Source organism: Loxodonta africana, chromosome 15, assembly GCF_030014295.1.
Source record: "Loxodonta africana isolate mLoxAfr1 chromosome 15, mLoxAfr1.hap2, whole genome shotgun sequence".
Classification (NCBI taxonomy): Eukaryota; Metazoa; Chordata; class Mammalia; order Proboscidea; family Elephantidae; genus Loxodonta; species Loxodonta africana.
The window spans coordinates 66,067,875-66,092,383 of NC_087356.1; the positions used below are offsets into that span (position 1 = coordinate 66,067,875).

The 24,509-nt window shown below is 38.9% G+C and overlaps 1 pseudogene; it reads left to right on the forward strand.

The window, feature by feature from the left end:
• Positions 1 to 21,182: 21,182 nt before the first annotated feature.
• LOC135227741 (olfactory receptor 8G50-like) lies at positions 21,183 to 22,862 on the forward strand (annotated as a pseudogene).
• The last annotated feature ends 1,647 nt before the right edge of the window (positions 22,863 to 24,509 follow it).

A 24,509-nucleotide genomic window follows, 5' to 3' on the forward strand; every position in this document is an offset into this window, starting at 1 on the left:
GTTCCATAATAGTAGTAGGAGACTTCAACACACAACTTTCAGTGAAGGACAGAACATCAAGAAAGAAGCTCATTAAAGGCAAGGAAGATCTAAATGCCAAAATCAACCAACTTGACTTCATAGACATATACAGAATTCTCCACCCAGTGAAAGCAAAGTATGATTTTTTTTTTCCAACTCATATGGAACATCTCCAGAATAGATCCCATTTTAGTCCACAAAGCAAGTCTTAACAGAATCCAAAATATCAAAATAATACAAAGCATCTTCTCTGATCAAAACGCCATAAAAGTAGAAATCAATAACAGAAAAAGCAAGAGAAAAAAATCAAAAACATGGAAACTGAACAACATCTTGTTTAAAAATTACTCATTTATGGAAAAAAATCAAGAATGGAATAAGAAACTCATACAATCAAATGAGAACGAAAACACTTGTTACTAAAACCTTTGGAATACAGCAAAAGTCAGGCTTCGAGGTCAATTCATGGCAATAAATACACCCATTAAAAAAGAAAAAAGGGTCATAATCAAAACACTAACCCTGCAACTCAAACAAATAGAGAGCAGCAAAAGCAGCCCTCAGGCACAAAAGTAAAGGAAATAATGAAGATTAGATCAGAAATAAATACATTAGAGAATAGAAATACTGTTGAAAGAATCAACAAGAACAAAAGTTCTTTCCTTGAAAAGATTAGCAGAATAGACAACCACCATCCAAACTGACAAAAGACAAACAGGAGAGGAACCAAATAACCTGGATAAGAAATGAGATAGGCGATGTCACACCAGATCCAAATTAAATAAAAAGAATCATAACAGAATACTGTGAAATATTGTACTCTAGTAAATCTGAAAACCAAAGGAAATGGACAACTTCTAGAATCATGCTACCTACCTAAACTAACACAAACCGAGGCAGAAAAACTGAACAAACCCATAACAAAAAAAGAGATTGAGAAAATTAAAAAAAAAAAAAAAACTACCAACAACAGCAGCAACAAAAAAACCCTGGCCTGGGCTGCTTCACTGGAGAATTCTATCAAATTTTCAGAGAAGAGCTAAGACCAATATTACTATTTTAGAGGGCACAAAAGGAAGGAATACAACTGAACTCATTCTCTGAAGCCAGCATAACCCTGATGCCAAAACCGGGAAAAGCTAACTCAAAAAAAGAAAGAAAAAAAACAAAAAAACTAAACACCATTATCCCTCATAACATAGGTGCAAAAATCCTCGACAAAATTCTAGAAAATAGAATTCAACAGCACATCAAGAAAATCATACATCATGACTAAGTGGAATTCATCCTACTCCTGCAGGGAGGCTTCAACATCAGAAAATCAATCAGTGTAATTACCCACACGAATAAAACAAAAGAAAACCACATGATCTTATCAATTGACACAGAAAAGGCATTCGACAAAATCCAACACCCAATCCTGATAAAAATTCTCAGCAAAACAGCAAATTCCTCAGCATCATAAAGGGCTTTTTTATAAAGCCAACAGCCAGCTTCATTGTAAATGGAGCGAGACTGAAGGCAGTCGCCTTGAGAAAGGGACCCAGACAAGGATGTCCTTTATCATCACTCTGATTCAACATTGTGCCAGAGGTCCTAGCTAGAGCAATCAAGCAAGAAAAAGAAATAAAGGGCATCCAAATTGGAAAGAAAGAGTTAAAATTATCCCTTTTTGGAGGTGATATGATCTTATGCACAGAAAACCCCAAAGAATCTACAAGAAAGCTACTGGAAGAAATACAGGATAGCAGCAAAGAAGCAGGATACAAGATTAACATATAAAAATGAGTAGGGTCCTCTACACCAACAAAAAGAACTTTGAAAAGGAAAATAGGAAATCAATACCATTTACAATAGCCCCCAAGAAAATAAAGTACTTAGGAATAATTCTAACCAGGGATGTAAAAGTTCTATACAAAGAAAATAACAAAACACTACTGCAAGAAACCAAACGATACCTACGCAAGTTGAAAAACATACCATGCTCATAAATAGGAACGCTCGACATTGTGAAAATTCAATTCTACCCTAAGCAGTCTACAGACACAATGCAATTCTGAACCAAATTTCAACAGCATGTTTTATGAGATTGAGAAACAAGTCACTATACGGAAAGAAAAGAGGCCCTGAATAAGTAAAGCATTACTAAAGAAGAAGAATAAAGTGGAAGGCCTCTCACTGTCTGTTTTTAGAGCCTATCAGATAACAATGGTAGTCAAAACAGCTTGGTACTGGTACAACAATAAACACATAGAAAAATGGAACAAAATTGAGAACCCAGACATAAATCCATCCAATGCAGTTGCTATTTGACAAAGGGCCAAAGTCCATTAAATGGGGAAAAGACCGTTTCTTTAACAAATGGTGCTGGCATAACTGGATAAAACCAAACCAAACCCAATGCCGTCGAGTTGATTCCAATTCATAGTGACCCTATAGGACAGAGTAGAACTGCCCCATAGGTTTCCAAGGAGCACCTGGTGGATTCGAATTGCCAACCCTTTGGTTAGCAGCTGTAGCACTTAACCACTACACCAGCAGGGTTTCCCATAACTGGATAACTATCTGTAAAAAAAAGAAACAGGACTCATACTTCACATCATACACAAAAAAGAATTTAAAATGGATCAAAGACCTAAATATAAAATCTAAATGATAAAGATCATGGAAGAAAAAATAGGAACAAGGCTAGGGGCCCTAATACAACACATAAATAGTACAGAAACCATAACTAACAATGTGCAAACAACAAAGAGGAGCTAGATAACTGGAAACCAAAACCAAACCCAGTGCAGTCGAGTCGATTCCGACTCATAGCGACCCTATAGGTAAGAGTAGAACTGCCCCATAGAGTTTCCAAGGAGCGCCTGGTGGAGTCGAACTGCCGACCCTTTGGTTAGCAGCCGTAGCACTTAACCACTATGCCACCAGGGTGTCCAGATAACTGGAAGCTCCTAAAAATCAAACACATATACTCCTTGAAAGATTTTACCAAGTGAGTAAAATGCAAACTTATACACTGGGAAAAAATTTTTGGCTATGACATATTCAACAAGGGTCTAATCTCTAAAATCTGCACAATACTGCATCATGTCAGCAATGAAAAGACAAACAATCCAATTAAAAATTGGGCAAATAATATGAACAGACAGTTCACCAAGGAAGACATTCTGGTGTCTAACGGACGTATGAGGAATTGATTGCAATCACTAGCAATTAGAGAAATATAAATCAAAACTACATTGAGATACCATCTCACCCCAACAATACTGGCATCTAACCCAAAACCACAAAATAACAGATGCTGGAGAGGTTGCGATGAGGTTGGAACTCTTATATACTGCTGGTGGGAATGTAAAAGGGTACAACCACTTTGGAAAACCATATGACACTTCCTTAAAAAACTAAAAGTAGAAATACACACACAAAAAAATACAGCAATCTCACTCCTAGGAAAATACTCTAGAGAAATAAGAGTCATCATACAAACAGACACATGTACAACCATGTTCACTGCAGCATTGTTCACAAAACCAAAAAGAAGGAAACAACCTAAATGCCCATCAACAGATGAATGGATAAACAAATTATGGTACCTACACACAATGGAATACTATGCAGTGATAAAGAACCATGAATCCTTGAAACCTCTCACCATATGGATGCATCTGGAAGGTGTTATGCTGACTCAAGTATATCAGTCACAAAAGGACAAATATTGTATGAGACCAGTATTATAAGAACTCAAGAAAAGATTTACACACAGAAAAAGCATCCTTTGAAGCGGGACGAAGGGAAAGGTGGAAAGGGAAGGAGAAGGGAAATCACTAAATAAATAATAGACAAGTGTCAACTTTGGTAAAGGAAAGACAGCACACAGAGGAATTCAGCACAACTGGACCAAAGCAAAAGCACAGAAGTTTCCTGGACACATCCAAACACTTTGAGGGACCTAGTAGCTGAGGCTGGTCCCTGATAACAACAGCCTTGTGGGACACCTAGGTCAACTGGCATAATATAGTTTATAAAGTATATGTTCTACACCCTACTTCAGTGAGTAGCCTCTGTTTTCTTAAAAGTGTGTAGGGGCCATCTAAGATACTCCACTGGTCCCACTCAGCCTGGAGCAAGGGAGAATGAAGAAAACCAAAGACAAAAAGGAAAGATTAGTCCAAATGATTAACAAACCACAACTAACACAGCCTCCACCAGGCTGAGGTCAGCACAACTAGGCTACCACCACCGACTGCTCTGACAGGGATTGCAATAGAGGATCCCAGACAGAGCTGGAGAAAAATGTAGAAGAAAATTTAAACTCACAAAAAAGACCAGACTTACTGGTCTGACAGAGACTGGAGAAACCCTGAGAGTATAGTCCCTGGACACCCTTTTAACTCAGTACTGAAGTCACTCCTGAGGTTCACGCTTCAGGCGAAGATTATCAAAACAAAAAACCAAACCTATTGCCATCAAGTCAATTCCGAATCATAGCAACCATGTAGGACAGAGTGGAATTGTTCCATAGGGTTTCCAAGGAGTGGCTGGTGGCTCTGAACTGGCCACCTTTGGTTAGCCTGAGCTCTTAACCATAGCATCATCAGGGTTCCATCAATCAAAGATTAGACAGGCCCATAAAACAAACAGTAATACACATAGCTCAACCATGTGTACAAGGCTAAATAGGCACACCAGCCAGAGGCGAGGAGATAAAGGCAGGAAGGGACAGGAAAGCTGGACGAATGGAAGTGGGGAACCCAAGGTCAAGAAGGGGAGAGTGTTGACACATCTCTGGGGTGGTAACCAAGGTCACAAAACAATATGTGTATTAATCATTTGATGAGAAAATAACTTGCTCTGTAAACCTTCACCTAAAGAACAATAAAAAATTTAAAAAAAGAACTTCTGGGTTCCATCACTTGAGAGAGTTCCTATAGTTATGGGAATGCTTGGATGCTTGAGGCCAAAACTGGCAAGGTTTCATTGCAAAATGGACCTACCCTTCACAGCAAGAATCAAACTATGTTTTTATGTTAAATTGATTATTTCATCACTTCTCCCTCTTCCACTAGACACTGTCCAACAGAACTTCCAGCAGTAATGGTAATGTTCTCAATGCATCGCCCAATACAGTAGTCACTGGTCACATGTGGCTATTGAGCACTTGAAATGTGTGAGTGTGACTGTGAAAGTAAATATTTAACTTAATTTAGTTAAATTTAAGTAGCCACATGTGCTAGTGACTGCCATGTTGGAGAGTACAGGACACGAGTGGACAGTCGTCTCCCTAAGAAAAGGTTACTATATTTAGTTTGCTCACCATGATAACTTTAGCTCCAAGTACAGAGCTTTGTGCATAACAGGAAAATATATATATATTTTAATAATTTTTATTGTGCTTTAAGTGAAAGATTACAAATCAAGTCAGTCTGTCACATATAAGCTTATATACACCTTACTCCATACTCCCACTTACTCTCCCCCTAATGAGTCAGCCCACTCCCTCCTTCCAGTCTCTCCTTTCCTGACAATTTAGCCAGTTTCTAACCCTCTCTACCCTCCTACCTCCCCTCCAGACAGGAGATGCCAACACAGTCTCAGGTGTCCACCTGATACAAGTAGCTCACTCTTCGTCAGCATCTCTCTACAACCCATTGTCCAGTCCCTTCCATGTCTGATGAGTTGTCTTCGGGAATGGTTCCTGTCCTGGGCCAACAGAAGGTTTGGGGCGCATGACCGCCGGGATTCCTCTAGTCTCAGTCAGACCATTAAGTCTGGTCTTTTTATGAGAATTCGGGGTCTGCATCCCGCTGATCTCCTGCTCCCTCAGGGGTTGTCTGTGGTGCTCCCTGTCAGGGCAGTCATCGGTTGTGGCCAGGCACCATCTAGTTCTTCTGGTCTCAGGATGATGTAAGTCTCTGGTTCATGTGGCCCTTTCTGTCTCTTGGGCACATAGTTATTGTGTGACCCTGGTGTTCTTCATTCTCCTTTGATCCAAGTGGGTTGAGACAAATTGATGCATCTTAGATGGCCGCTTGTTAGCATTTAAGACCCCAGATGCCACATTTCAAAGTGGGATGTAGAATGTTTTCATAATAGAATTATTTTGCCAATTGACTTAGAAATTCCCTTAAGCCATAGTCCCCAAACCCCTGCCCTTGCTCCGCTGAACTTCCAGGCATTCAGTTTATCCTGGAAACTTCTTTGCTTTTGGTACAGTCCAGTTGAGCTGACCTTCCGTGTATTGAGTATTGTCCTTCCCTTCACCTAACGTAGTTCTTATCTACTAACTAATCAGTAAATAACTCTCTCCCACCCTCCCTCTCTTCCCCCCTCGTAACTGCAAAAGTGTGTTCTTCTCAGTTTACACTATTTCTCAAGATCTTATAATGGTGGTGTTATACGACATTTCTCCTTTTGCCTCTAATTTCCCTCAGCATAATGCCTTCCAGGGTCCTCCACGTTATGAAACGTTCCACAGATTCGTCACTGTTCTTTATCGATGCGTAGTATTCCATTGTGTGAATATACCATAATTTGTTTAACCATTCATCTATTGATGGCCACCTTGGTTGCTTCCAGCTTTTTTGCTATTGTAAACAGTGCTGCAATAAACATGGGTGTGCATATACCTGTTCGTGTAAAGGCTCTTATTTCTCTAGGGTATATTCCGAGGAGTGGGATTTCTGGGTGGTATGGTAGTTCTATTTCTAACTTTTTAAGAAAACGCCAGATAGATTTCCAAAGTGATTGTACAATTTTACATTCACACCAGCAGTGTATAAGAGTTCCAATCTCTCCGCAGCCTCTTCAACATTTATTATTTTGTGTTTTTTGGATTAATGCCAGCCTTGATGGAATGAGATGGAATCTCATCGTAGTTTTAATTTGCATTTCTCTAATGGCTAATGATCTGGAGCATTTTCTCATGTATCTGTTAGCTGCCTGAATATCTTCTTTAGTGAAGTGCGTGTTCATACCCTTTGCCCACTTTTTGATTGGGTTGTTTGTCTTTTTGTGCTTGAGTTTTAACAGAATCATATAGATTTTAGAGATCAGGTGCTGGTTGGAGATGTCATAGCTGAAAATTCTTTCCCAATCTGTGGGTGGTCTTTTTACCCTTTTGGTGAAGTCTTTAGATGAGCATAGGTGTTTGATTTTTAGGAACTTCCCAGTTATCTGGTTTCTCTTTGTCATTTTTGGTAATATTTGTATTCTGTTTATGCCTTGTATTAGGGCTCCTAACATTGTCCCTATTTTTTCTTCCATGATCTTTATCGTTTTAGTCTTTATGTTTAGGTCTTTGATCCACTTGGAGTTAGTTTTTGTGCATGGTGTGAGGTATGGGTCCTGTTTCATTCTTTTGCAAATGGATATCCAGTTATGCCAGCACCATTTGTTAAAAAGACTATCTTTTCCCCAATTAACTGACACTGGGCCTTTGTCAAATATCAGCTGCTCATATGTGGATGGATTTATATCTGGGTTCTCAATTCTGTTCCATTGGTCTATGCGCCTGTTGTTGTACCAGTACCAGGCTGTTTTGACTACTGTGGCTGTATAATAGGTTCTAAAATCAGGTAGAGTGAGGCCTCCCACTTTCTTCTTCTTTTTCAGTAATGCTTTACTTATCCGGGGCTTCTTTCCCTTCCATATGAAGTTGGTGATTTGTTTCTCCATCTCATTAAAAAATGTCATTGGAATTTGGATCAGTAGTGCATTGTATGTGTGGATGTCTTTTGGTAGAATAGACATTTTTACTATGTTAAGTCTTCCTATCCATGAGCAAGGTATGTGTTTCCACTTATGTAGGTCCTTTTTACTTTCTTGCAGTAGTACTTCGTAGTTTTCTTTGTATTGGTCTTTTACACCTTTGGTAAGATTTATTCCTAAGTATTTTATCTTCTTGGGGCTACTGTGAATGGTATCGATTTGGTGATCTCCTCTTCGATGTTCTTTTTGTTGATGTAGAGGAATCCAAGTAATTTTTGTATGTTTATCTCGTAACCTGAGACTCTGCCAAACTCTTCTATTAGTTTCAGTAGTTTTCTGGAGGATTCCTTAGGGTTTTCTGTGTATAAGATCATGTCATCTGCAAATAGAGATAATTTTACTTCCTCCTTGCCAATCCGGATGCCCTTTATTTCTTTGTCTAGCCTAATTGCTCTGGCTAGGACCTCTAGCACAATGTTGGATAAGAACGGTGATAAAGGGCATCCTTGTCGGTTCCGGTTCTCAAGGGAAATGCTTTCAGGCTCTCTCCATTTTGAGTGATGTTGGCTGTTGGCTTTGTATAGATGCCCTTTATTATGTTGAGGAATTTTCCTTTAGTTCCTATTTTGGTGAGAGTTTTTATCATGAATGGGTGTTGGACTTTGTCAAATGCCTTTTCTGCATCTATTGATAAGATCATGTGGTTTTTATCTTTTGTTTTATTTATGTGATGGATTACATTAATGGTTTTTCTAACATTAAACCAGCCTTGCATACCTGGTAAAAATCCCACTTGGTTGTGGTGGATTATCTTTTTGATATGTTGTTGAATTCTATTGGCTAGAATTTTGTTGAGGATTTTTGCATCTATGTTCATGAGGGATATAGGTCTGTAATTTTCTTTTTTGGTGATGTCTTTACCTGGTTTTGGTATCAGGGAGATGGTGGCTTCATAGAATGAGTTGGGTAGTATTCCGTCATTTTCTATGCTTTGAAGTACCTTTAGTAGTAGTGGTGTTAACTCTTCTCTGAAGGTTTGGTAGAACTCTGCAGTGAAGCCGTCCGGGCCAGGGCTTTTTTTTTTTGTTGGGAGTTTTTTGATTACCGTTTCAATCTCTTTTTTTGTTGTGGGTCTATTTAGTTGTTCTACTTTTGATTGTGTTAGTTTAGGTAGGTAGTGTTTTTCTAGGAATTGATCCATTTTTTCTAGGTTTGCAAATTTGTCAGAGTACAATTTTCTGTAATAATCTGATACAATTCTTTTAATTTCACTTGGGTCTGTTGTGATGTGGCCCATTTCATTTCTTATTCAGGTTATTTGTTTCCTTTCCTGTATTTGTTTAGTTAGTCTGGCCAATGGTTTCTCAATTTTGTTAATTTTTTTCAAAGAACCAGCTTTTGACTTTGTTAATTCTTTCAATTGTTTTTCTGTTCTCTATTTCATTTAGTTCAGCTCTAATTTTTATTATTTCTTTTCTTCTGGTGCCTGATGGATTCTTTTGTTGCTCACTTTCTATTCGTTCAAGTTGTAGGGACAGTTCTTTGATTTTGGCTCTTTCTTCTTTTTGTGTGTGTGCATTTATCGATATAAATTGGCCTCTGAGCACTGCTTTTGCTGTGTCCCAGAGGTTTTGATAGGAAGTATTTTCATTCTCGTTGCATTCAATGAATTTCTTTATTCCTTCCTTAATGTCTTCTATAACCCAGTCTTTTTTGAGCAGGGTATTGTTCAGTTTCCAAGTATTTGATTTCTTTTCCCTGATTTTTCTGTTATCGATTTCCACTTTTATGGCCTTGTGGTCTGAGAAGATGCTTTGTAATATTTCGATGTTTTGGATTCTGCAAAGGTTTGTTTTATGACCTAATATGTGGTCTATTCTAGAGAATGTTCCATGTGCACTAGAAAAAAAGTATACTTTGCAGCTGTTGGGTGGAAAGTTCTGCATAAATCAATAATGAGGTCAAGTTGGTTGATTGTAGCAATTAGGTCTTCCGTGTCTGTATTGAGCTTCTTACTGGATGTCCTGCCCTTCTCCGAAAGTGGTGTGTTGAAGTCTCCTACTATAATTGCGGAGGTGTCTATCTCACTTTTCAGTTCTGTTAAAATTTGATTTATGTATCTTGCAGCCTTTTCATTGGGTGCATAAATATTTAAAATGGTTATATCTTCCTGGTCAATTTTCCCTTTCATCATTATGTAGTGTCCTTCTTTATCCTTTTGTGGTGGATTTAACTTTAAAGTCTATTTTGTCAGAAATTACTATCGCCTCTCCTCTTTTTGCTTATTGTTTGCTTGATATATTTTTTTCCATCCTTTGACTTTTAGTTTGTTTGTGTCTCTATGTCTAAGGTGTGTCTCTTGTAGGCGGCATGTAGATGGATCGTGTTTCTTTATCCAGACTGAGACTCTCTGTCTCTTTATTGGTGCATTTAGTACATTTTCATTCAGTGTAATTATAGATAAGCATGTGTTTAGTGCTGTCATTTTGATGCCTTTTTATGTGTGCTGTTGACAATTTCATTTTTCCCTTTACTTTTTTGTGCTGAGATGTTTTTCTTTGTAAATTGTGTGTTCCCCATTTTCGTAGTATTTGACTTCGTGTTTGCTGAGTCGTTATATTTTTCTTGGTTTTTATTTTGTGTTATGGAGTTGTTATACCTCTTTGTGGTTACCTTAATATTTACCCCTATTTTTCTAAGTAAAAACCTAACTTGTATTGTTCTATATCACCTTGTATCCCTCTCCATATGGCAGTTCTGTGCCACCTGTATTTAGTCCCTCTTTTTCATTATTTTGATCTTTTACGTATTGACTTCAATGATTCCCTCTTTTGAGCATTTTTTTTTTAATTAATGTTAGTTTGTTTTTGTGATTTCCCTCTTTGAGTTGATATCAGGATGTTCTGTTCTGTGACCTCGTGTTGTGCTGGTATCTGATATTATTGGTTTTCTGACCAAACAATTTCCTTTAGTATTTCTTGTAGCTTTGGTTTGGTTTTTGCAAATTCTCTAAGCTTGTGTTTATCTGTAAATGTTTTAATTTCGCCTTCATATTTCAGAGAGAGTTTTGTTGGATATATGATCCTTGGCTGGCAGTTTTTCTCCTTCAGTGCTCTGTATATGCCATCCCATTGCCTTCTCGCCTGTACGGTTTCTGCTGAGTAGTCTGAACTTATTCTTATTGATTCTCCATTGCAGGAGACCTTTCTTTTATCCCTGGCTGCTTTTAAAATTTTCTCTTTATCGTTGGTTTTGGCAAGTTTGATGATAATATATCTTGGTGATTTTCTTTTTGGATCAATCCTATATGGGGTTCAATGAGCATCTTGGATAGATATCCTTTCATCTTTCTTGATGTCAGGGATGTTTTCTGCCAGCAGATCTTCAACTATTCTCTCTGTGTTTTCTGTTATCCCTCCCTGTTCTGGGACTCCAATCACATGCAAGTTATTCTTCTTGATAGAGTCCCACATGATTCTTAGGGTTTCTTCATTTCTTTTAATTCTTTTATCTGATTTTTTTTCAGCTATATTGGTGTTAATTCCCTGGTCCTCCAGATCTCCCAGTCTGCATTGCAATTGCTCGAGTCTGCTCCTCTGACTTCCTATTGAGTTTTCTAATTCTGTAATTTTACTGTTAATCTTTTGGATTTCTGGATGCTGTCTCTCTATGGATTCTTGCAGCTTCTTAATTTTTCCACTATGTTCTTGAATAATCTTTTTGAGTTCTTCAACCGCTTTATCAGTGTGTTCCTTGGCTTTTTCTGTAGATTGCCTTATTTCATTTCTGAGGTCATTCCTAATGTCTTGAAGCATTCTGTAAATTAGTTTTTTTTATTCTGCATCTGGTAATTCCAGGATTGTATCTTCATTTGGGAAAGATTTTGATTCTTTAGTTTGGGGAGTTGTAGAAGCAGTCATCGTCTGCTTCTTTACGTGGTCTGATATCGACTGCTGTCTCCGAGCCATCCCTAAGATATTGTAGTGATTTATTTTATATTTGCTCACTGAGTCTTATCTTGTTTTGTTTTCTTTCAATATACGTAGATGGGCTACTAGATTGAGCTGTCTTGATTGACGTAGCCCTTGACTCACTTATGTCCTATTACCAGCTTGTTTGGGCTGTTACCAAATATATAAGCCTGGGTCCATCCACTATTCTTGAGTAGAATCTGATTTTGGGTCCACCTAGAGAAGTAGTGGTGATAGCTGTGTGCACCAGACCTTAGGCCCCCAATGCAAGTGCCTCTACAGATTGGTAGGTGTCACCTTTCTTAGACCCCTAAGGTAGGAGGCTAGGTGGTCTGTGGGGAGCTTCAACCCTCAGTTCCCTGTCGTGGGTCAGTGAGGGCTCTGTTGAATACGCAGAGATATCAGACCTGGGAAACTTGTCTTTCCAGTAAATCCGCTAAAACAATTGCAGTCAGATCCCTATCAGAAATGCCTTTGCATTATAATAGCCACCTTGTTCCCTGTAGGGATGAAAGGCCAGACTGTGGATCACATATGCTTGGCTGGAGCTGGTTCTGTGTTTTTAGTCCAATTAGGGAAGGATTTTTGGTCCCTGGGTTTTTTGTGGTTGCTTCTCTCAGGCCAGAAGAATGGGTTAGGAAAAGACCAAAAAAAAAAAGAAAAAGGAAAAGAAAAAGAGAAAAACCCCGGAGCAGTTCTCCCTCTGGCTCAGGAAATTCCAATGTTAATGAAGCCCCTGGGAAGGGGAGGGGAGGGTTCAGATAAACAGGAGAGAGTAAAAAGAGAGTAGCACCCTAGAATATAGAAAAAGTTACTTATCTTGCTTGGGATGACTGTTTTATCTGAGATTCCTGAGGGGCACGTAGACTGTGTGCGCTGGGTGGGTAGAGATTGTCCCCGATGGTCAGGCCCGCATCCCGTGCTTGCGCTGTCTCAGAAGCCGCAGTTAGTTCCTCCGCTCCCAGACCAAAGCCCAGTGCCAAGGTTCCCTGGGTGGGTCGCTGCACTCCTGGCTCCAAAACCAGTCGCTGCCTCCCGGTGACTTCTCCTCCTGTCAGCTGTGTCTCTGTGCTGCCTGCATGCACTGGCTGGGCTTCCCCTGAGGTCAGTTCAGGGGGCTAGGGCTGTGCCCCATTTTTGCACCGTCTCAGGGTGCCATGCTCAGCTCCCCTGCACCCAGTCCAAAGCCCAGCACCAAGGTTTCCTGACTGGGACGCTGGGTCCAGGCTCCAGGCTCTGAAAACAGTCACTGCTTCCCCTTGGTTGTTAGTTCTCAGTCTCTGTCACTCAGGTCAACTCTTTAGATCTGTGTTTGATGGTCAGGGTTCGTAGATTGTCATGTATGTAATTGATTCACTTGTTTTTCTGAGTCTTTGTTGCAAGAGGGATCCGAGGTAGCGTCTACCTAGTCAGCCATCTTGGCCCTCCCCCCCGAATGTCTTCTTTAGTGAAGTGCCTGTTCATATCCTTTGCCCATTTTTTAATTGGTTATTTGTCTTTTTGTAGTTGAATTTTTGCAGTAACGTGTAGATTTTAGAGATCAGCTGCTGATCAGAAATGTCATAGCTAAAACTTTTTCCCAGTCTGTAGGTAATCTTTTCACTCTTTTGATGAAGTCTTTGGATGAGCATAGGTGTTTGACTTTTAGGAGTTCCCAGTTATCTAATTTCTCTTCTGGTGTTTGTACATTGTTAGTAATGTTTTGTATACTGTTTATGCCATTTATTAGGGCTCCTAACATTGTCCCTATTTTTTTCTCCATGATCTTTATTGTTCTAGATTTTATATTTAGGTCTTTGATCCATTTTGAGTTGTTTTTTGTGTTTTATTAGGTATGGGCCTTGTTTCATTTTTTTGCAGGTGGATATCCAGTTATACCAGCACCATTTGTTAAAGAGATTGTCTTTTCCCCATTTAATAAACTTTGGGCCTTTGTCAAATATCAGCTGCTCGTATGTGGATGGGTTTATGTCTGGATTCTCAATTCTGTTCCATTGGCCTACGTATCTGTTGTTCTACCAGCACCAGCCTGTTTTGACTACTGTGGTGGTATAATATGTCTTAAAATCAGGTAGTGTGAGGTTTCCCACTTTGTTCTTTTTCAGTAATGCTTACCTTTTTTGGGGCCTCTTTCCGTTCCATATGAAGTTGTTGATTTGTTTCTCCAACTCATTAAAAAATGTCACCATTATTTTCATCAGGATTGCATTATGTCTATAGATCACTTTAGCCAGAATAGACATTTTTACAATGCTGAGTCTTCCTATCCACGAGCAAGGTATGTTTTTCCAATTATGGAAGTCTCTTTTCGTTTCTTGCAGTAGTGTCTTATAGTTTTCTTTGTATAGGCCTTTTGGATCTTTGGTAAGATTTATTTCTAAGTATTTTATCCTTTGGGGGGCTATTGTAAATTGTACTGATTTGGTGATTTCCTCTTCGTAGCTCTCTTTATTGGTATAGAGGAATCCAACTGATTCATGTATGTTTATCTTGTACCCCAATACTCTGCTAAACTCTTCTACAAGTTTCAGTAGTTTTCTTGAGGATTCTTTAGGGTTTTCTGTGTATAAGATCGTGTCATCTGCAAACAGATACTTTTACTTCTTTGCCAATTTGGATACTCTTTATTTCTTTATCTAGCCTAATAGCTCTGGCTAGGACCTCCAGTACAATGTTGAAAAAGGGTGGTAATAAAGGGCATCCTTGTCTGGTTCCTATTCTCAAGGGGAATGCTTTCAATTTCTCTCCGTTAAGGATGATGTTGGTTGTTGGCTTTGTATAAATGCCCTTTATTATGTTTGAGGAATTTTCCTTCTATTCCTATTTTGCTGAGAGCTTTTATCATGAATGGGTATTGGACTTTGTCAAATGCCTTTTCTGCATCACTTGATAAGATCATGTGGTTCTTGTCTTTTATTTTATTTATGTGATAGATTACATTGATTGTTTTTCTAATGTTGAACCACTCCTGCATACCTGGTATGAATCCCACTTGGTCGAGGTGAATTATTTTTTTGATATGTTGTTGAATTCTATTGGCTAAGATTTTGTTGAGAATTTTTGCATATAAGTTCATGAGGGATATTGGTCTATAACTTTCTTTTTTTGTGGGGTTTTTACCTGGTTTTGGTGTCAGGGCTATGTTGGCTTCATAGAATGAGTTTGGGAGTATTCCATCCTTTTGTATGCTCTGAAATACCTTTAGTAGTAGTGGTGTTAACTCTTCTCTGAAAGTTTGGTAGAATTCTTGTACATTGTTAGTAATGTTTTGTATAATGTTTGTGAAGCTGTTAGGGCCAGGGCTTTTCTTTGTTGGGAGTTTTTTTTTTTTTTTTTTTTTTACTTTTTCAATCTCTTCTTTGTTGTGGGTTTATTTAGTTGTTCTGCCTGTTTTTGTGTTAGTTTAGGAAGGTAATATATTTATGGAAATTTGTCCATTTCCTCTAGGTTTTCAAATTTGTTAAGAGTACAGCTTTGCAGAGTACTCTGTTATGATTCTTTTCACTTCATCTGGGTCTGTTGTGATATCGCCCATCTCATTTGTCATTCGGGTTATTTGCCTCCTCTCCTGTTTTTCTTTGTCAGTCGGGCCAATGGTTTATTGATATTGTTAATCTTTTCAAACAACCAGCTTTTGGTTTTGTTAATTCTTTCAATTGTTTTTCTGTTTTCTATTTCATTTAATTCTGCTCTAATTTTTATTATTTTCTTTCCTCTGGGGCCTGAAGGTTTCTTTTGTTGGTCTGTATTTGTTCCAGTTGTAGGAATTAATCTTCAATTTTGGCCCTTTCTTCTTTTTGTATGTGTGCTTTTATTGATATAAATTGACCTCTGAGCACTGCTTTCACTGTGTCCCAAAGGTTCTGATAGGAAATGTTTTCATTCTCATTGGATTCTATGAATTTCTTTATTCCATCCTTAATTTGTTCTATAATCCAATCATTTTTGAGCAAGGTGTTGTTCGGTTTCCATGTGTTTGATTTCTGTTCCCTGATTTTTCTGTTATTGACTTCTAGTTTTTTGGTTTCATGGTCAGAGAAGATGTTTTGTAATATTTCAATATTTTGGATTCTGTTAGGGCTTGCTTTATAGCCTAATATGTGGCCTGTTCTAGAGAATGTTCCATGTGCGCTGGAGCAGAAAGTATACTTGGATGCTGTTGGCTGGAGTGTTCTGTATATGTCAATGATGTCAAGTTGGTTAATTGTGCCATTTAACTCTTCAATGTCTTTACTGAGCTTCTTTCTTAATGTTCTATCTTCACCGAAAGTGGTGTGCTGAAGTCTCTTACTATCATTGTGGAGCTGTGTTTCTTGCTTTTCAATGCTCTTAGATTGTCTCAATGTTGTTTTATGTATCTTGAAGGCCTGTCGTTGGGTATATAAATATTTAATACAGTAATGTCCTCCTGGTATATTGTCCCTTTAATCATTATACAGTGTCCTTCCTTACCCTTTGTGGTAGATTTAAGTTTCAAGTCTGTTCTGTCAGAAATTAGTATAGCCACTCCTGCTCTTTTTGATTGTTGTTTGCTTGTTATATTTTTTCCATCTTTTGAATTTTAGTTTGTCTGTGTCTTCATTTCTAAGGTGTGTCTCATGTAGGCAGCATATAGACAGATCATGTTTCTTTATACATCTGCAACTCTCTGTCTCTCTATTGGTGCATTTAGTCCATTTACATTCAGAGTGATTATAGATAGGTATGAGGTTTTTTTTTTTTAGTTTAGTGTTGTCATTTTGATGCCTTTTTTTGTGTGCTGTTGACAGTTTCATTTTTTCAATTTTTTTGTGCTGTGTAGTTTTCCTTTGTAAATTCTGTGTTCTTCTTTTTCATTATAGTTGATTTTGTTTTTGTTGGGTTTTTGTTTTCTTTTTTTTTTTTTTATTTTGATGTGTAGGATTCTTAGTTTTTTTCTGTGGTTACCTAAATATTTACCCCTATTTTTCCGAATTTAAACCTAACTCGTATCTCCCTATATCGCCTTGACTTCTTCTCTGTATGGAAGATCTGTGCTTGTTTATTTAGTCCCTCTTTATTGATTTAATGTTCTCATCTTTTACATACTGACATCACTGATTCCTTGTTTTGAGCATTTTTTTTATTCTTGATTTATTTTTGTGATTTCCCTATCTGGGTTGATATCTGGTTGATCTGTCCTGTGTTCTAGTGTTGGGTTGATACCTGATATTATTGATTTTCTAACCAGAGAATTCCCTTTAGTATTCCTTGAAATTTTCATTTGGTTTTTGCAAATTCCCTAAGCTTCTGTCTATCTGGAATTGTTTTAATTTCACTTTCACATTTGAGAGACACTTTTGCTGGATATATGATTCTTGCCTGGCCATTTTTCTCCTTCAATGCTTTATACATGTCGTCCCATTGCCTTCTTGCCTTCATGGTTTCTGCCGAGTACTCCGAGCTTATTCTTTTTGATTCTCATTTGTAAATGACTTTTTGCTTATCCCTGGCTGCTCTTAAAATTTTCTCTTTACCTTTGGTTTTGGCAAGTTTCATTATAATATGTCTTGGTGACTTTCTTTTGGGATCTACCTTGTATGGGGTTCGATGAGCACCTTAGAAAGATATCCTTTCATCTTTCATGATGTCTAGGAAGTTTTCTGCCAACAAATCTTCAACAATTCTCTCTGCCTTTTCTGTTAACCCTCCCTGTTCTGGTATTCCAATCACTCGCAAGTTTTTCTTCTTGATAGAATCCCACGTGATTCTTAGGGTTTCTTCATTTTTTTAATCTGATTTTTCTTCAAATATATTGTTGTCAAGTGTTTTATCTTCAGTCTCACTAATTCTGCCTTCCGCTTCCTCAATTCTGCTCCTCTGACTTTCTATTGAGTTGTCTAATTCTGTAATTTTATTGTTAATCTTCTGAATTTCTGATTTCTGTCTCTCTATGGATTCTTGCAGCTTATTAAATTTTTCATTATGCTCTTGAATAATCTTTTTAATTTCTTCAACTGCTTTATCTTTGTGTTCCTTGGCTCGTTCTGCATTTTGCCTGATCTTGTTTCTGATGTCTTGAAGAGTTCCATATATTAATCTTTTGTATTCTACATCTGGTAATTCCAGGAATACTTCTTCATCAGGGAGAGTCCTTTATTCTTTGTTTTGGGAATTTGTTGAAGCCATCATGGTCTGCTTCTTTATGTGATTTGGTATCGACTATTGTCTCTGAGCCATCTATAACTTATTGTATTAATTTATTTTACATTTTCTCACCATGTCCTAGTTTCTTGCTTTGTTTTGTTTTGATATACTCATATAGGCTCCTAAAGTGAGCTAACTTGATTATAGGAGCCTTTGAAGCACTAATGTCCTGTTACCAGATGGCCAGAGCTGATACCAGGTGTATGAGCCTGAGTCCATTCACTATTCTTGTATAGATTCAGCTCAGGTGCCCTGATAGTCGGTCACCTAGTATGTGGTGTAGACTCTCACCTACTATCTTAGAGGAGCAGTGGTGATTGGTGTATGCACAGGTTTCTGGTAGCAGCAGGGGGTCACATTCTGAGCAAGGCAAGGGGCTGACAACCTTCCCCTGAGTCTCTGTGAGGAAGGCATGTCCCTGTTCTCTAGAGTGCTCTGGTGGGTGAGCTCTGCATCCATACCATAGGCACCCAATGCTTTTACCTGTAAGGCCTGGTAGGCACCACCTATCCTTGGAGCACTTTCATGGGTGGCTAGGTGACATGGTTGTAGTCTTCAGTCTTCAGGCCCCTGCTGTGGGTAGGTGAAAAAAAAAGGTGAAGGCCTTGTTTAATAGGCAGAGTAGTATCATACATCCAAAACCTGCCTCTGCAACACACACCTGAAACAGTTACAGTCAGGCCTCAAACAGATTTCCCCTTGTAATATAATAGCCAGATCCCATCTGGTGTAGTCTAGCCACCTGAACCCATGCAAAGGTGAAAGACACCATCTGGGGATCATTTGAGCCTGGACCACAGCTGCTTCTGCTCTGAGTTTCCAGTTTTGGGGAGTTGGCAGAGTATTTTTTCCCTGTTTGTTAATTTGTTCCTTCTCCAGGGCCAGGAGAATGGATCAGGAATTGCAGTGGAACGTATCTCAGGCCCAGGGAAATCAACTGTTAATGACGCCGGCTGGGGCAGAGGAAGGAAGGATCAGATAGATAGGATACAGTTCTGTCAAAGAGGAGCTTTAGATCCACACAGTAAATTAGACAAAATCAGTTATCTTGTGCTGAGAGTGCTGTTTTATCTTAGATTCCAGAGGTGTGTGTAGCCTGTGCACACTGGCTGGGTCCCCACCGAGATCACCCCAGGGGGTTAGGGCTGTGTCCCATGCTTGCCTTCTTTTGCTGAGCCTGCCACATCCTAAACATCATGGCCAGCCCTGCGGCCACCTCACCAGGGGGTCAAGGGTGTTGACACTTTGGTTGCCTTCTTTCGTTGAAGCTACTGCTTCCTAAATGCCATGGACTGCCCCACCACAGACATGCCACAGCGTCAGGCATGCTCCACTTTACTTGTCTTCTTTTGCTGATGTGGTTGTGTCTCCAAAAACTACCAGCAGCCCTGCTGGAGTCATATCTAGGAATTGGACTGAGGCACTGCTGTGGGCTCGGCAACTCCTTGCTGCTCCTGCACCATCTCTTCCAACCCAATCACTGAGTCCGATTTCTTAACTTTTCATTTGGTGCTCAGGGTTCCTAGCTTGTCGTATGTATAATTGATTCACTTTTTTTTTTGGCGGGGGGGGGCTTTGTTGTAAGACGGATCACCGGAAGAGTCTGACTGTGACTACTCCACCATCTTGGCCGTGCCTCCAATTTTTTTTTTACACCACCAATCTTTAATGATATTTTTTGATCTCTTTCTGTTGTACATGGAACAGTCATCTAGGTATCCCATGCCAGGAACTCATTAATTTCCTTCAAAACTCCCATCTTAGATATACGCATATTCTTTCTGCTTTGGTTTTTAATGCCATCAAGGGATTGGCAATAGATCTGATTTGAAGGTGAGTACAAAATACATCAAGACAACATGCCTAAAACCTGCAAAGACAATGTTATCTAAACACCATGCAAAATTTCCATTCTGTAGCTATGGTTCTACAGAACAAAAGCCCCAAGGGTCATGGACCACTTCAGGTTATACAAGAATATGTAGCACATGGTGCTTTGGGAATGAATGAGTTTTACCTTTCCTCACAGAAACTTCTGGATTGTCTTCATTGGAAAACACACTTCTTTCTTGGATGTGGAACTCAATTTGAATAATATACTCAATGTTGGCTATTCAGTTACTTTTCAGAGCCACTATTTCTATATTCTTGAATTGGTTCTAGTATTCAAAGTACTGTCTAATGGGAAACAAGCCTACATCAGTGGTCAATACATTATTTTTGTACTTTATGTTAATACTTGCCTCACTTTAATTGCAATGAATGGTTTCTCTGATGTGACAGAGATAAGACAGGAGAGCAGACATGAGTAGCCACAAGAAGAAATGGAAGATGAAATGAGGAAGAAACCATATAAAGATAGACAGACCTTCTGTCATATACTGATGACTTGTTATAATATGCCTAATTCTGGGGAAAAAAATTAAACCACTATGACTTGGTATAATATGCCTAACTACAGGAAAAAATGAAACCACTATGAGCCTTAGTGATCTAATATGTAAAATAAGTATACTAGTAATTGTTGTGCAATCTCTGTATAGTGCAAATGTTTAAGGTGCCAAAGAAGAATGTCCTGATGATACACTTCCAAAAAATCAGCATTGAAAATCTTGTGGAGCATAGCTCCGCTTTGACACACATGAGACAGCCATGAGTCAGAATCAATTCGATGGCAACCAGTACTTAGTAACTGATAGTATATGTTTTGCAGAAGAGTTGAGAGGATTGCAAACAAGGCATGGAAAGTGCTTTGTTGCTGTCATTGCTGTTAAATGTCATTGAGTGGATGTTCAACTCTCATTGATCCCATGTGACGACAGATCAAAACTACCCCATAGGGTTTTCCAAGCTGTAATCTTCACAAATTATAAGATTATATTATATTATAGGGTCGCTATGAGTGGATTCGACTCGACGGCAGTGGGTTTTTTTTTTTTTTTTTAATCTTTACAGAAGCATATTGCCAGGTCTTTGTTCTTCAGAGTCACTTGGTGGGTTTGAACTGCCAACATTCCAGTTAACACCCGAGCGCTTAACCATTGCACAACCAGGGCTCAGAACACTCATTATTCTAAGTTTTCAGAACTGTTCTTTGAACCTTCAGAGACTGGTCAGTACTAAGAAATGCTCTTATAGCACAGAAAGAGAAAAGATATAATTCCATCTGTTGTTTATTTTCATGACCCATAATACAAGGATCCCAGAGTCTGTAACTTCCAACATAGAACAGAGACAGGGAGGGAGAGTTAGAGATATCTGAATGATAAGACTTAGATCTGTTTCACAATGCATAAACACCTACCTCTAATTTCTTCTTCTCTTCCTCCATAAAATTCCCATAGGAAAATGGCAGCAGAAAATCAGTCCACAGTGACTGAGTTCGTCCTCGCTGGGCTAACAGAAAAACGAGAGCTCCAGCTTCCCCTCTTTTTTTTTTTTCTTAGGAACCTATGTGTTCACAATGATGGGGAACCTGGGCATGATCATACTGATTGGGCTTAGTTCTCACCTGCACACCCCCATGTACTATTTCCTCAGCAGTTTGTCCTTCATTGATCTCTGCTATTCCACTGTCATTACCCCCAAAATGCTGGTAAACTTTGTGAAGGGGAAGAACATAATCTCCTACCATGAATGCATGGCTCAGCTCTATTTCTTTCTTGTTTTTGGTATTGCAAAGTGTCATATGTTGGCTGTGATGGCATATGATCGCTATGATGCCATATGTAATCCATTGCTTTACAATGTCACCATGTCTTACCAAGTCTGCTCTTGGTTGGTAGTTGAGGTGTATACGATGGGCTTAATTAGTGCCGCAGTTCACACAGGTTGTATGTTAAGAGTGATTTTCTGCAAGGCTAAATTAATCAACCATTACATCTGTGATCTTTTTCCACTACTGGAGCTCTCCTGCTCCAGCACATATATCAATGAACTGGTACTTTTGTGCTTCAGCGGGCTCAATATTCTTGGACCAGCCTTGACCATCCTTGGGTCGTATATCTCTATCATTGCCAGCATCCTGCAAATCCGCTCCACTGCGGGCAGGTCCAAAGCCTTCAGCACATGCTGCTCTCACATCTCAGCTGTTTCAGTCTTCTATGGTTCTCTAGCATTCATGTACCTGCAGCCATCTAATGTCAGTTCCATGGATCAAGGCAAAGTGTCTTCTGTGTTTTACACCATTGTTGTGCCAGTGCTGAACCCTCTGATCTATAGCCTGAAAAATAAGGATGTCAAAGTTGCCTTAAATAAAATCATTGAGAAAAGATTATTTTGCTTTCACAAAGATTTATAAATTCTGGAGAAGATTCATTAAAGAAGGAGTCTAGAGAGAGTAACATATATACACAAGTAGTGAGATTATTGCCAACACTTGATTATTTGGAAGAAAGGGCCCAAGGATAAGACTGGATTTGTAGTATCACTTGGAAGGCAATCACATGAGTGGCAGTGTTAATTCTAGGATTTTCCATAGGTCACCCATAGTAACCCACATTACCTCTAATCATTTGTTGAAAAATCTTCAAAGGCCTTCATATGGGAGATTATAACTTGTATATGTTGAATTTGGCAATTTATTAGGTAAGATTTACCTGTCATTAATCATAAAATGATCTGTTTGGTTTATATCCTTTGATCCTCTTAATACTTTGTGTATTGGCCTTTGTTTATTAAAAAGTGTACAAATAAACTGGAAAAATGTGGTCTCTAAAATAAATAACTTTAAACATTTGGAATGTACAAAATTCAATCACTATTATTTACTAATTGCAAAGAATTGTATTAAGGAATATGGGGGAAGGTGATGGCTAGTAAGACATAATTACCAAAAACAAAATGATAACTCTATGGTAGAAGAGATTGATAGACTAAACAGGGCTGAATACATTATGTGTATTTTTAATTATTTCTTTTGCAACATTCTTTTCTTCACAGTTTTAGTATCTTCCTACCCCCTCCATTTCCCAAAGAATCCTATATTCATTTTCCTCTAATTCTAAAAGGTTTTTCTTTTCACACATATTATAGAATCACAGATGTAGAAGTGACATTCTCTGACTATGCTTTAAACCATATGGATCGTTTATGTGACCCTAATACCTTGCAACACATTTTCTCCTTTGCAAAAAGGGCAATTGAGAGCTTGACATAACTAATGCCATAATGATATGCTAAGTAAACTGTAAGTTTTTTAACTGTACCAGCTGCGCTGGCCTCTTTCCAAAAGTGTGTGGGCCTTCTCAGCTCTTGTGATCTTGGTTTTCCTCCTCTACTTGTTCTTTTGGGAGATGGCTTTCAGCCTGCAAGATGATAGCTGGGAAGGCTGCCTGGCACATTTTGTCTGCAACCTTCTTTCTTGCTCCTTATCTCGATCAGGGTAAACTTGGCAGACCAGTTCCACTAGCCAAGATATTTTTATATAACTTTTTTTTTTTTGCTTGTTACAAACATACAATTAGAGTCCAGATGTCCAGTATGCATATCTTTAGCTTAATAAAGAGTTTCTTAAAATTGTTTCGTGGTGTGTACTCATTAGGCCATCTGTGGCTAGGTAATGCTCGCAAAAATGATATGTAAGCTCCAATGTAAAAAATTGCTTTTTGAGACTCCATAAAGACAGCCTGTGTTGCTGTCAGACTACCTGTTAGTGTCACCTCCTCATACACTTTCTCTCTCTTTCTGACTGGAGTACTTTTCATTGGTTCAACTGCTCCAGGGAATGGACCAGAATTAGGTAACAAATTTTGGTACCCAAAATGGTGCTCAAATTACTCTGGTGCTAGTTCTGTAACCCTAAGGACTGAGCCCAGGGAAGGACTGAGGAAGAGGGAAGGTGCACCCCCGTTTAGTTTTTGAGGTCTCTCCACATGTGATGGCCCAGAGGTCCAGTGACGTGTGTGGGGGGAGGGGTGGACTCCATGGCAGTGAGCTCCAGAGGGGGAAAGTTTGGCTGCCACAGTAGGTAACTAAGCATCCTGTGGTAAATCCTCTGTAAATGCCATAGGGGTGTTGATTCTCATAGACAACATCGAAGAATGGGTGACTAGGTCCCATGAGGTTGGACAAGAGACTAGTGAGGTTCACGGTTACAAGTGGGTACCCAGAGAGTAAGATTTTGGCTGAGAGTCCACTAGGAACTGGGATTATTTCAGAGGGGTTCCCTAAGGAAGAGACATCTTAAAATTTTGTGTAATCAAGTGTGGCCTCAATACCAGCTCCCTGATGGGGTCAGGTGGCCTGTGAATGATCTGTTTTGTTTTTGAACTAACAAGTGAGATAAAAAAGAAAAAAAAAAGCTGCATGTAGAATGTTTTATGTCATTAAGGCATGAGAAAAAGGATAAAGCTTTTGTTTTAGCCCTTCCTCTGCAGACCAAATATGAAGATGGAAAAAAGGATGAAGAACCATTGAATGTTCTTCTCATTCCCCCACCTTGAAAAGCCCCCATGAGCACCTATGAGTGACGCTTCTCTTGTGGTATCAGAGGATGAGGATGAGGCATTAAAAGGGGGTGGAGGAGGTGAGACATATATGGTCTCCACTCCCCATACCAGGAGTTGGGTACAATTCAGCCCAGTTCCCCCAAGAGGGCTTTACCCACTCAGGGAGGTGTCAGTCCCTGCTGCAGAAGGTCCA